Raw genomic sequence first — 14,454 nt, forward strand, 5'->3', positions numbered from 1 at the left:
CCCCTTTTCCAAGTAGGAGTAGGAGAGAAGGAAGGGAAGGAGAGGCCGCCCCTCCCCCCTAGTCCAATTCGGACTAGGCCTTGGGGCGTGCGCGGCCTGCCCTAGGCAGCCCCTCTCTCTTTCCCCTAAAGCCCAATAAGTCCCATATACTCCCAGGGGGGTTCCGGTAACCTCCCGGTACTCCGAAAAATGCCCGAACTCATCCGGAACCATTCCGATGTCCAAACATAGGCTTCCAATATATCGATCTTTATGTCTCGACCATTTCGAGACTCCTCATCATGTCTGTGATCAAATCCTGGACTCCGAACTATCTTCGGTTCATCAAAACACATAAACTCATAATATCGATCGTCACCGAACGTTAAGCGTCTGGACCCTACGGGTTCGAGAACTATGTAGACATGACAGAGACGATCATCGTGCTAAGCTAACGGATGGGTCAAGTCAATCACATCATTCTCTAATGATGTGATCCCGTTAATCAAATGAAAACTCATGTCTATGGTTAGGAAACATAACCATCATTGATTCAACGAGCTAGTCAAGTAGAGCCAAACTAGTGACACTCTGTTTGTCTATGTATTCACACATGTACTAAGTTTCCGGTTAATACATTTGTAGCATGAATAATAAACATTTATCATGATATAAGGAAATATAAATAACAACTTTATTATTGCCTCTAGGGCATATTTCCTACAATTGCCATTGCCAAGGAGCCCAGGTTTCACAAGAGAACCAAGAAAATCAAGCGCCACTTCAACTCTATTCATAATTATTTTAAGGATGGAGACACAGAACTTTGCAAAGTACATACGGATCTGAATGTGGCAGACCCGTTGACTAAACATGTTCCACAGGCAAAACATGATTAACACCAAGACTCCATGGGTGTTAGATTCATAACTATATGAACTAGATTATTGACTCGAGTGCAAGTGGGAGACTGTTGGAAATATGCCCTAGAGACAATAATAAATTGGTTATTATCATATTTCCTTGTTCAAGATAAAGGTTTATTATTCATGCTAGAATTTTCTTGACCGGAAACTTAAATACATGTGTGAATACATAAGCAAATAATATGCCCCTAGTGAGCCTCTACTAGACTAGCTCGTTGATCAAAGATGGTTAAGGTTTCCTAAAGATAGACATGTAATGATGTGATGGACAAGACCCAACCGTAAGTTTAGCATTCGATCATATCACTTGAGTTTATTGCTATAGCTTTCTTCATGTCAAATATCTATTCCTAAGACCATGAGATCATGCAACTCTCGGACACCAGAGGAATACCTTGTGTGCTATCAAACGTCACTTTGTAGATGGATGATTGTAAAGATGGTCTACAGGTATCTCCAAAGGTGGCTATTGGGTTGCACGGATCGAGACTGGAATTTGTCGCTCCGTGTGACGGAGAGATATCTCTGAGCCCTCTCGGTAATACAACATCGTAAAGAGATTGCAAGCAATGTGGCTAATGAGTTATTCACGAGATCTTGTATTACAGAATGAGTAAAGAGACTTATCGGTAACGAGATTGAACTAATTATGGAGATACCAAGGATCGAATCTCGGGCAAGTAACATATCGCCGGACAAAGGGAATTGCATACGGGATTAATCGAATCCTTGACATCATTATGCAACTGATAAAAAATCTTCGTGGAATATGTTGGAACCAATATGGGCATCCAGGTTCCGCTATTGGTTATTGACCGGAGAGGTGTCTCGGTCATGTCTACATGATTCTCGAACCCGTAGGTCCGCACACTTAACGTTCAGTGACACTAGAGTAATATTGGGATCTGTATGTTGGTAACCAAATGTTGTTCGGAGTCTCGGATGGGATCGGGGATGTCACGAGGAGCTCCGGAATGGTCTGGAGGTAAAGATTTATATATAGAAAGTTGTTTTTAGGGTTTCAGAAAAAGTTTTATTTTTTTTGATATTGTACCGGGAAGCTTCCAGAATCTTCGTAAGGAGTCCGAAAGTCCACCAAGGGTTCCACCATGTCCCAAGGGTTAGCATGGGCTGAGGGGAGGCACCTTGGCCTTATTGGGCCAGACGCAGATTCCCCTCAAGGCCCATGTGGCTTGGGAGAGGTGGAAAGTCCACCTGTGTATGGTAAAGGAGGGAATTGGACTAGGAGTCCAACTCCTCCCCCTTGGTGCGCCCCTAGGGATTGGAGGGATGGCCACCACGCCCCTCCACTTATATATAGAGGAGATGGGGTGCCCCAAGAGTACACACACGCCTTTGACCCCCTCTCTCTCCCGTTACTTTGTAACTCCTTTGTCTTCGTTGTTTCAGCAGCGCTCAGCGTAGACCTTCCAGAATCACTCCACCACCATCACCTTCACGTCATCGTGCTACCAACGATCCCATCTAATTCTCCTCCCTTGCTTGCTGCATCAAGGAGAAGGAGACTTCATCGAGCCGTACGTGTGCTGAACGCAGAGGTGTCGTCTATTCGATTCTTCCTCGGTTTGGATCATGATTGGATCATGACGAGTACGGCTACATTAACCGCGTGATATACACTTCCGCTTAACGGTCTGCGAGGGTACGTAGACACACTCTCTCCTCTCATTTTTATGTTGCTCCTATATAGATCTTGGGTGTTCGTAGGAATTTTTTTGATTTTCATGCAATGTTCCCCAACACCTCCCTCTCCCCTCCAACCTATAGATACTAGAGGAATTGGCACCTTTTCAACACACAAGTTTTGGAGCCTCCTCTAGTTCTAGTTCTAGTTGGTCCTATTTCATCAATTAGATCTATGCCTAGATCCTCCAATCCTCATAATTAGAATCCCAGTGTGGTTCTAACCTCCTCCCTCTAATTCCCCGCTAATGATTAGTTCTGGATGGCGAAGCGTTGCCGGATCGCGAAGACCGTATGCATGCGACTCGTAGAGAAGCTGTGCTTTCTATCTTACATTCAAGGGACTGTTTGCCGGCAGTTCGCGGGATAGTTCATCTACGGTTTGAGGGACTCCAAGTATAATCTACACCGACTCATCTTCTTCCGCTTCAACTCGGAGTCCGTAACAATCTGATCTAAACCATTTATTACATCTTCGTAGTGTTCCTGGGTGATTATAGGGCGATTTTTTTGTTTTCTACTGTGTTTCCCAACACACAGGGAATATGCTTAGAAGGAAAATTATGCATTTGGAAAGTTATGACTGTGCTTTATGCAATGAAGGCAAAGAAGAAACCCTGATGCACTTGTTTTGGGACTGCTCATTTGCTCAAGAATGCTAGGCTCTCATTATTACTAACATACAAAGAGGAATTTATCCATTTGATGAAATTTTGCTTGGATGTCAAAAACTTCCAATGTCTGTAGCACTATCATCATCATTGTGAGATGGTGGAATATTTGGACACAAAGAAATGAAAGATTTTAGAAGAGAAGCCCCAAGTCTTAATACCTATAAGTACAAGCTCAAGTAAGACTGGAGCTACTGGAGCATAGGTCCAAAATCAAGAATACAACATTTTTAAAGGAATGGATGGATTCAAATCTTTGATGCTGACCAAAGAAGCATAATCTTTCATCTTTCTCATGCTACCTGATGGCTCGTGTCCGCATCAGTAGTTTCCCCGAAGAGGAAGGGATGATGCAGCATAGCTACGGTAGGTATTTCCCTCAGTGATGAAACCAAGGTTATCGAACTAGTAGGAGAACCAAGAAACACTATGTAAACGGTACCTACACACAAAGAACAAATACTTGCAACCCGACACGTAAGAGGGATTGTCAATCCCTCTCGGGTAAAAGATAGATTGGTTTGTAGTAGATTGGATAAATAGATCTCGCGGAAACGCGAAATAAAATAAATAACAAAAAAATTGCAGCAAGGTATTTTTGGGTTTTTGAAATAATAGATCTGAAAGAAAAAGCAAATAAAAATAGATCTCAAAGCAAATATGATAAAGAATAGATCCGGGGGCCATAGATTTCACTAGCGGCTTCTCTCGAGAAAAATAGCATACGGCGGGTGAATAAATTACTGTTGGGCAATTGATAGAACTTCAAATAATTATGACAATATCCAGGCAATGATCATTATATAGACATTACGTGCAAGATTAGTAGACCGACTCCTGCCTGCATCTACTACTGTTACTCCACACATCGACCGCTATCCAGCATGCATCTAGTGTATTAAGTTCATGGAAAAACAGAGTAATGCAATAAGAACGATGACATGATGTAGACAAGATCTATTCATGTAGGAATAGACCCCATCTTGTTATCCTTAATGGCAACGATCAATACATGTCTTGCTGCCCCTTCTATCACTGGGAAAGAACACCGCACGACCAAACCCATCACAAAGCACCTCTTCCCATGGCAAGAAAAACCGATCTAGTCGGCCTAACTAAACCAAAGATTCAAAAGGAAATACGAGGCTATAATTAATCATGTATATAAGAGATCAAAACTCAAATAACTTTCATGGATAAAATAGATCTGATCATAAACTCAAAGTTCATCGGATCCCAACAAACACACGGCAAAAAGAGTTACATAAAATAGATCTCCAAGAGACCATTGTATTGAGAATCAAAAGAAAGAGAGGAAGTCATCTAGCTACTAACTATGGACCCGTAGGTCTACAATGAACTACTCACGCATCATCAGTGAGGCACAATAAGGATGATGAACCCCTCCGTGATGGTGTCTAGATTGGATCTTGTGGTTCTGGAACTTGCGGCGGCTGGAATTGTTTTTCGTCGATTCCCCTAGGGTTTTTGGATTTTCAGGGTATTTATAGAGCAAAGAGGCGGTACAGGAGGCGGCCGAGGTGGGCACAACCCACCAGGGAGCGCCTGGCCCCCAGGCGCGCCCAGGTGGGTTGTGCTCCCCTCGGAGCCCCCTATGGTACTTCCTTGGCCCATCATGTGTCCTTTAGTCCAGAAAAAATCTTCAAAAAGTTTTGTTGCGTTAGGACTCCGTTTGGTATTGATTTTCTGCGAAGTAAAAAACATGCAAAAACAACAACTGACACTGGGCACTATGTCAATAGGCTAGTCCCAAAAAATGATATAGAGTTGCTATAAAATGATTGTAAAACATCCAAGAACAATAATATGACAACATGGAACAATAAAAAAAATTATAGATACGTTGGAGACATATCACTACCTAGAACAGAGATTGGGTAGATTTTTTCCACCTTCCTTCCATTTATTTTCTTGTCTGTATATACTTACGTTTTACTCTTAGTGCTAGATACATTCGTTTGAGCGTCAACTAATTCCGGATGAAGGAAGTATAATATATGGGAAATACCATGGAACAATCGTTCTATGGTTTTGCAGTTCAAAAAAAAGTTGGGCTGAGTGGGACTCGCGACACACGAAAATGATCAAAATTCGCTCGGCGGGATGACCATCATATCAAAGCCGTTCAATAGAGCAATCGAACAATTGAGAACATTAAGTTACTATAATAGCTCGTAGGAAGCTCATTTATACTGTTTTTAATACAACATCCAAGAGAACACACACACATAGGTCTTTGATATGTCTCCAACGTATCTATATTTTTTTTATTGTTTCATGCTATTATATTATCAATCTTGGATGCTTTATGTGCATTTATATGTTATTTTATATCAAAATTTGTGACTAATCTATTAACCTAGTGCCCAGTGCAAGTTCCTTTTTTTGCTTGTTTTTAACTTTAAAAAAAATGATACCAAATGTAGTCCAAACACGATAAAACTTTAAGGTGATTTTTTCTTAACCGGAAGGGACCCTAGAAGGTTTGGAAGGAGGCCAGAAGACCTACGAGAGAGCCACGAGCTCACAGGGCACACCCAAGGGGGTAGGCGCGCCCCTTAAGCTCATGGGCCCACACAGCTCCATTGACCTAATTCCACTTCTATACACTACTAGGGAAAAACCTAGTAGTAGCGCGGGTGCCCACACTACTACTACGGCGCTACAGCTAACTTGTAGTAGTAGTAGTAGTGCGGGTGCACCCGCTCTACTACTACGTCTGTTAGTTGTAGCGTGGGTGCTACCCGCGCTACTACTATTAATTTCAAAAACAAAAAAATTATCGATCCCATGCGTGCTGTCAATGGCAGCAATGGTTGGATCCAGCGCCGACAGAGGTCACCGGAGGTGCAGAAGGGCAGAGGTAGAAGAGATCCAACGACGACTGCAGTAGAGGGACCGGATCCATGGCCGAGCAAGGCGGCGGCATGGGGCTCCTCTTCGCGGCCAAGGTAGCGAGCTCCTGGTCGTCCATGGCGACGACCTGCACGGGCAAGGACGTGGGAGGGTGAGTCAAACCAGAGGGAGAGATAAAAAAATAAAAACAAGGGAGAGAGGAAGGAGATGGAGGTAGCACCGGGGTTGGTCGCCGGTGGTGAGGTGCTCCGTCGTGGTGGCATAAAGGCGAGGGGGAAGACGGGCGAGCTCCTGGACGCCGGCGACGCGAGGAGGTGAACTCGTTGGGTGCCATGGAGGAGGAGGGTGCTTGGGCAAGAGCACCGTGGGAGAGCCTATGGAGAGAGGGGGAGAGTGAGGGAGAGAGGAGGGATTCAGCCAAGGATATGGGGACTTCACCTACCTTGTACTTAGTAGTAGTGAGGGGTATAAACCCGCGCTACTAGTATCAACTTAGTGGTAGCGCATGATATATACTATTATGGCATGTCCCGGGGAGGGGCAAGGTAGAGGCCACTTAGTACTAGCGAGGGTTATAAACCCGCGCTACTACTATCAACTTAGTAGTAGCGGGGGGCATAAACCCGCGATACTAGTAAGTAGCAGTAGCGAGGGGTATAAACCCGCGCTACTAGTAAGCGTCTACCTATAAACTTTTCCCTAGTAGTGATAAATTCTCAAATATTCCCAAACCAACAGAGCGCCACCTGAAATAATTTTTCTGCCACCGCAAGTCTATGTTTTTTTCACGATCCCATCTAGAGGCCTTTTTTCGATACTCTGCTGGAGGGGGAATCGATCATGGAGGATTTCTAAATCAACCTTGCTGCCCTTCTGATGATGTGTGAGTAGTTTATCACAGACCTACGGGTCAATAGCTAGTAGATAGATGACTTCTTCTCTCTCTTTGATCTTTAATACCATGTTCTCTTCGATCTTCTTGGAATTCTATCCGATGTAATATTTTTGTGGTGTATTTGTTGGGATCTGATGAATTGTCGATTTATGATCAAATTATTCACTGAAAGTAATTGAGTTTTTTCTAAATTTTATTATGTATAATTATTATAGCTTTGTATTTCTCTATGATCTATCCGTTTGATTTGGCCAAACTATATTGATTTATCTTCAGTGGGAGAGATGCTTCGTAATGGGTTCAATCTTGCGGTGTCCTCACCCAGTGACAGAAGAGGCAGTGAGACACGTATTTGTATTCTTGTCATTAAGGGTAAAACGGCGAGGGTTTAATCATATTGCTTGAGTTTACTTTGTCTACTTCATGTCATCATACTTCATGCATTACTCTATTTGCCATGAACTTAATACCTAGAGAGGCAAGCATAGAAACGCCCTCGAAGTGGATTAATAGTAGTAGATGTAGAATCGTTTTGCTCTATTTGTCATGGACATTATGCCTATATATGTGATCATTTTCATGAATAACATCATAACTATGCGATTTTCTATCAATTCACTAATAGTAATTTGTTTACCCACCGTATGTTATGTGTTCAAGGGAGAAGCCTCTCGTGAAAACTATGGCGCCCGGGTCTACTTTAATCATATTATAAAAACCAAAAATATTTTGCTGTAATTTATTTACTTATATTTTGTTTTGCAATTTAAATCTCCCTATACAAGATTAATCCTTACAGGTAAGGAGCTCAAGGGGATTGACAACCCTTTTGCCCGTGTTGGGTGCAAGTATTTATTTTTGTGTGTGTAGGTGATGTTTACTGGGGTTTGTGTGATTCTACTATTGATTGGATAGCCTTGGTTCTCACCGAAGGAAATAATTATCTCTACTGTTATGTTTCGCCCTTCCTCTTCGAAGAAAATACAGCTCATAAGTAACAACTTTGCAAGGCAATATACGCAAAAAAGGAGGCCTTGCATGGTAACTAGTGCAGCAAGAATCGATAAACCCATGGCATCACTTCCACAAAGAAAAAGAAAAATCATGACCAGTCATCCGTAGAATTAATACCAAAGTATATGGAATTGAAGCTAACAGCTACTCCCTCCATTTCTTAATGTGAAACTCTTTTAACATCACATTAGTGTCAAAAAAAGGTCGTAGGAAGGAGTAGTTTGGAGACAAATTCTTTGCCGGCCATGTATCAAAGTCAGGGCAAGTCTACATCAAAGATGTAAACAAAACTATCGGTGTACTGTTTACTGTATGGATTGTATATATGAAACTGTGAGATGCATTAGTTGTTCTCTAGCCTCCGGTCACCATTAATCGAGGTCGACCTTCGCCATCGGTCTCTCTCGCCGCGGCCGGCGGAGTAGCTTACATGCAAAACGACTCGGAACATGCGTCTGCCACGTACGACTTCCGTGAAGCCCAAGCAGTTGACACTGCAGTTTCGCGTCTGCTATTAATGCAGCAAGGATCTTTGTCTATTCTTGCCGCGGTTGTCGTTACTTCTTGCTCCTTGTCTCTGCTTCACTTCCGCCAGCAAACATTCTACTGCTTGACAGTTGACACTGACAGCCGAACCTTCGTGGAAACTCACATGCCTGCCTGTGCCTGGACTCACTAGCTAGCGTGGTGTGCAGGCAGCTTCGGTCGCGAGTTATTGACTCAAATGCACGTACAATATAGCGAGTAATGTTATGTTAATGTAGGATTATGTTTTTGACTGAGGAATTTGATTTCTGATCTTGATGTAGTTCGGGGCGCGTCCAACCCTTTGGACCTCTTCGCACAAGCCAAGGAACCAAAGCGAAAATCCAAGCACATACAAAGGCGTTTTAGACTGATACGAGATTCCATAAAAATTGGTGATATAAACATATGCAAATGTTGTTGATCGGTTTACGAAAGCCTCCCCCACGGAGGAAGCTTCGTCTATGCTTGACAAAGTGGTCGTCATTATTTTTTCTCCTTGTCTATGCTTGACTTACGCTAGCAAACATTCTACGTGACAGTTGACAATAACACCAGAAGCTTCGTCGAAAGTCCCATGCCTGCCTCTGCCCGACTCCCTCGCGTCGCGCATAGGCAGCTTTGGTCGCAAGTTCTTGACCGAAATGCACATATAGCTTGAATATAGCACTGTTATGTTAATGCAGTAACCAATTAACTTCCTTGAACATTGCTGCGGTGACATGCTTGTATTCGATGGATTTATCAGTCATGAGTTCTTTGAGAATGTACTGAATCCAGCATAGTACTAGTAGCCAAAGATTCCAAGTCGTCCTGCGTGTGGGCGTTTTTTTTGGCTAGCTGGCCGAAGATTCGAAGTCGCCATGGAGTATCTAAAAGGTTAATACACTGGTTGACGCGACAACTTAAGCTTCGTTTGACCTGATCATCTTTTTCTATCTACTGCTCCTACCGATGGAGGAAGCACGGGTTCCCTTTACTTCTGGCTTAAGGTACCACTTAAAGAAAGCTAATCTTAAAAATGATGTTTCTTTATCAAATATAAACTTGAATTCTTTGATTAACACACACACACACACACACATATATATATATAGAGAGAAAGAGAGAGAGACTTTCGTTGCATTGTCCAGAGATGTTGCCTGCATTACTATCGGCTTGGTAGCCGGCGGAGGATGAGGATTGGCCAGGAAATTTCGCCACCGGCCACCCTTGCCACTGTTCCACGTCGCTCCCCACGCGGTACATACATATCAACATACGTAATACGGCGGACAGTATATATAAATGGTGTACGTACATTTGTACCGTATCGACGGAGAGTAAACTACGCCGAATCAGTAGTGAGAATGCCACCGCGCGCGCGCATGGAGTGGCCGGCAGCAAGGCTCGTGCTCGTCCTCGTCACTTTGCTCACGCCCTGGAGCAGCGCCATCGCCGTTGCATCACCGCCGGTAGTGGCCTCGGTGGCGCCGGTGCGGGTGGGCGTGGTGCTGGACCTGACGAGTCACGTGGGGAGGGAGAGGCGCGCCTGCATTTCCACGGCCCTGGACGACTTCGACGCCGCTCACCCCAGCTCAGACGGCGCGCGGGTCGAGCTGCTCGTACGGGACTCGCGCGGGGATCTCGCCATGGCAGCACATGCTGGTACATTATACTAGTAGTAATATCAAAGATAAATATCCCTGGTGCCTTCATTTCAAGATACTAGATAGACCATCATAACCCATGCTTTGCCGCGGGAATAAGATACGATATATTTTAATAAAATTTAATTGCATGAACATGGATATTTTGACTAACAGTAGTTTGGACACGGTGTTTCTTAGCTGTAGCACCTATGAAGAGTAAAATCCAAAAAAAAAAGAACATTGACAAATGTTTTGAGTGCTTGAAAATTTTCATCATGAAATGACATTCGTGTAAAGTCATGAAAAAAGCAAAACCAACAGTCAGCACGAATTTCATTCAGTCATTCTATGGTAGGACTTTATAAGCATTCAAAACATTTGTCAAAGTTTGCCATAGAAAAAAAAAAACATAATGGTTTTCAATCTTTTCCGGATTTTACTGTCACGCGACCTCATCTCAGCTCAAAAACAGAAGAGGACTTTTAAAATAGTATTGCCTATCTTTAACCACATTACATACGCCCTTAGTTACGAGGGGAGTTGGAAAAAGCTGTGGGATAAGAAAACTGGATATGAAGGGCGTACGCATGCATGCATGCAATTAGTCATGTGCTCTAAAATAAGTTAGCGAGGGCTAGCTTTTTTAGGGGTAAAGGACTAGCTATTTAGGTAGAGAAATACATTCATTCAGTAAGTGAGTTCTTTTTTTAGAACTTTTTAGAAAGTTTTTCATTTTGTTTTTTTGGTTTCGTAAACATTTAAATTGATCGGGTCAGCCCGATGCAACGATGGCCCACACATCCAACCAGAGCCCAGGGCCGAAAACATCCGCTCACTTAGCCAGCAGAAGCATCGCGGTCTCCTACCCCTCTAAAAAAAAGTAGTCTCGGTCTCCTCGAGAAGCAACGCGCTCCGTCCAGCCGCCATAACCACCATCACCACCGGCGTCCTCACCAGGCCATCGCCTCAATATTCTGACGTGCCCAGTGGCGGAGCTAGATGCAGACTACGCCTAGGGCTGTGCTATGTTGAGTAATGAACTTCTATGATTTTCTATGCTTTGCATGAAGAAATTACAAAGAAAGTTGTTTCTAGGCCTGGGGCTATAACCCTAGCTGCCCCAGGCCTGTCTCCGCCACTGGACGTGCCGCCCCCGCCCCCGCCAGGATCTGAGATGCCGAGCGCTTCCTTCGCCCGCCGCCCTACACCACTGGCTATGGGTGATGACCGTTGGCCGCACCACCGTTGCCCCTCTCTAACCTGGGTTGACCAACCCAACAACCTGCCATGACCTCCATCTTCGCTGCAGCTACAGCCAATAGCCTTCTTTGCTCTGGCCCACAAGGTACATATCTGTAGGGTCGAAATTTCTTTCAAGTTGTGCAAATCAAAGTTATGCAGATGCACGACGCGCCTTAGAGCAAGTACAATAGAGCCGAGTCAGCGGACTATAAGGAATAAACTAGTATATTTTTGCTTAGTTGGAGGAAAAAAAGGAGAGAGAAGGTAAGCGGGTTCTTCGCGAAGAGCCAGCTCTAGCACATGCTCCTAGTCACTTTATGAGAATAAAAGGTGGGCCACATAATAAAAAAGTAGTACACTCTTTTGATTTACTATTGTATATGTTGGCTATAAGATGGCTTGTAAATGACATGGCACTAGCTTATAGTCAGCAGCTGGCTATACTATTAATCATGCTCTTACTCCTCACTCTGATGATGCCGATGCAAATCAATGAATAATAGTAAAACAGTAGGCTCATTTTCTTGCCTAATTGTTCCAAGATTATGCCATTTGCTCGGCTAATTCTGTGTTGCGTATATGTTTTGCAGCCGATGACCTGCTCAAGAATGGGCAAGTGCAAGCCATCATATGGGGCCCTGAGGAACTGACCAAAGCGGATCGTGCTGCACACCTGCGCCGCCACCGCAACCACATTCCGGTTATCTCCTTCTCTAGCATTATTTCCCCAGCATCGTGTGCCTTCTGGCTGGAAGATCTAACAGCTCCTGGAAGCTATGCCAAGTTTGGCTTTACACATGGAAGTGACAACATAACCTTTCCTAATCCAGAAACCGGTAGAACATACAGAAGAAAACTAGATACACGAAACTCAAGGAAGAGTTGCAGAAGCAAGGCAGGGCTGAATATAGCCGTGCCGCTAAAACTAGGTTTTCAAGTTTTTGTAAATGTTACTTATCCTTATTCCGAGAAACAAAATGTCACTGGCTACAGCATTGATATCTTCGAGGCTGCTATGATGAATTTACATCCTCTCCCGTGCTATGAATATTTGGTCTTCAATGGTACTTATGATGAGCTAGTAGGCAACGTGTCTTTGGGGGTAAGGCTTACTCCAACCCACTTGCATAATTTTTTTACGCATATTGATTTATTAACATTATAATTTCTTGTACCTAAATACCTTTTAATCTCTGCTAAATTTCTGGTGGATAAACAGGTCTATGATGGTGCAGTAGGCGATGTGACCATAACGGCTGAACGAGTCACCACCACCGACTTTACAATGCCATACACACAGTCTGGTGTGTCTATGCTTGTGCTTGCCGAGGATGAACCGGATACAATCCGCTGGACATTTGTAAAGCCACTAACTCGGAAGCTCTGGTTGGCAACCGTGGTCTTTTTCTTCTATTACTGGCTTTGTCGTGTGGATGATTGAACTACCTAGAAATCAGGAGTACCAAGGATCAAGTTTGAGACAGTGTAGCACCGCCCTCTACTTTGTTTTCTCCACTTTGACATTTTCTCATGGTCAGCACTTCAAGTTTAAACTTCTTGACAATATTTGTGAGATTATGATAAGTGTTTTGATGTAGTAACACAGTTATAAGATTACAATCTCTTGGTTATCTCATGCACAGGTCATACTATTAAAAGCCCCTTGTCAAAAATTGTTGTGGTGATATGGTGCTTTGTAGTGCTGATTCTTGTCCAGAGCTACACAGCAAGCCTGTCATCCATTTTGACTGCAAAGAGACTCCGTCCTTGGATGACAGATTTTGACCAACTCCGGCACAGTGGTGACTTTGTAGGATACCAAGATGATTCATTTGTGCGGTCGTTCTTGATGAATCATAACATCAGTGAAAGCAGGTTAAGGAACTACACCACGAAAGAAGAATATGCTGATGCTTTGTGGAAGGGGTCCAATAATGGAGGGGTGTCAGCTATCGTCGATGAGATCCCCTATTTGACTTCTTTCCTCTCAGACCGTCGGTATGGAAATGATTTTAGGATGCTCGGGTGCATTTACAAGACTCCTGGATTTGGTTTTGTAAGCTACTCAACCTAATGCCTTCGTATATTCCTAATTTGTTCTTTGTAGTGCAGCCTGGACAAAAAAATGAGTTGCTGACTTAGTGTTCTTATCTTCAGGCATTTAATCTAGGTTCTCCGCTAGTTCATAATCTTTCGACTGCCATCCTGAACCTAGCAGGAGGGGATGAGGGATCACGAATCGAAGTGAAATGGTTTGGCACAAATTCATCGCCGATACATGCTGGCACAATCCCAGACACTGATTCCGCGCCTCTCACTTTAGAAAGTTTCTCTGGTCTCTTCGTCATCACGGGATCCATTTCAACTCTCATGTTGCTGATAAGCATTATGAGGTTTATTTATGCCAAATGCATTGAGTTGAGAAGGGCTGATGTGGAAAGTGTCAGCTACAGTGGCACCGACGATGAGTCTCGTCTGTTGCAGAATGGCATAGGTGGCAACCCTAGCCCTGATCAACAACCATTACATGAAGCTGGCAATAATCATTCCGGGGGTGTCCATATGAGTGGCGAAAATGCTGGGGACACAGAGCCTAATCCAGTGCAGCAGAATGGCATGCATGGTGGCTCTGTCCCTGCAGGACACACTCAGATTGAGATGTGCGATGTCTAAGGTAAAGGAAAGCGCCAGATGCTCATTAGTACTTCTCTCGTCATTTAAGTGATGCTGCATTCCATACCTATATAGGACAAGTTTTTTTCTCTCTTCCACACTCTCTTGGAAAGAAGAGGTAGATGCTCTGTGTGCATATTCTCTTTAGATCGGTACTTATGTTTTCAAAGTAGTACCGATGTACTATAAGTTCTGTAATTTCATTTGTACATAGATGGTGATGAGACAGGTATATTCCTCAACATTTGTAAATAACAATATAATGGTACTATTTGCATTTTACAACCCTGGATCTTTGAAATTGGAGAAGTTCATGC

The 14,454-nt window shown here is 43.5% G+C and overlaps 1 pseudogene; it reads left to right on the forward strand.

The window, feature by feature from the left end:
- Nucleotides 1-9,958: 9,958 nt before the first annotated feature.
- Nucleotides 9,959-14,137, forward strand: LOC125525768 (annotated as a pseudogene).
- Nucleotides 14,138-14,454: the final 317 nt, after the last annotated feature.

The sequence above is a fragment of the Triticum urartu genome, chromosome 7 (genome assembly GCF_003073215.2).
Source record: "Triticum urartu cultivar G1812 chromosome 7, Tu2.1, whole genome shotgun sequence".
NCBI classification, from domain to species: domain Eukaryota; kingdom Viridiplantae; phylum Streptophyta; class Magnoliopsida; order Poales; family Poaceae; genus Triticum; species Triticum urartu.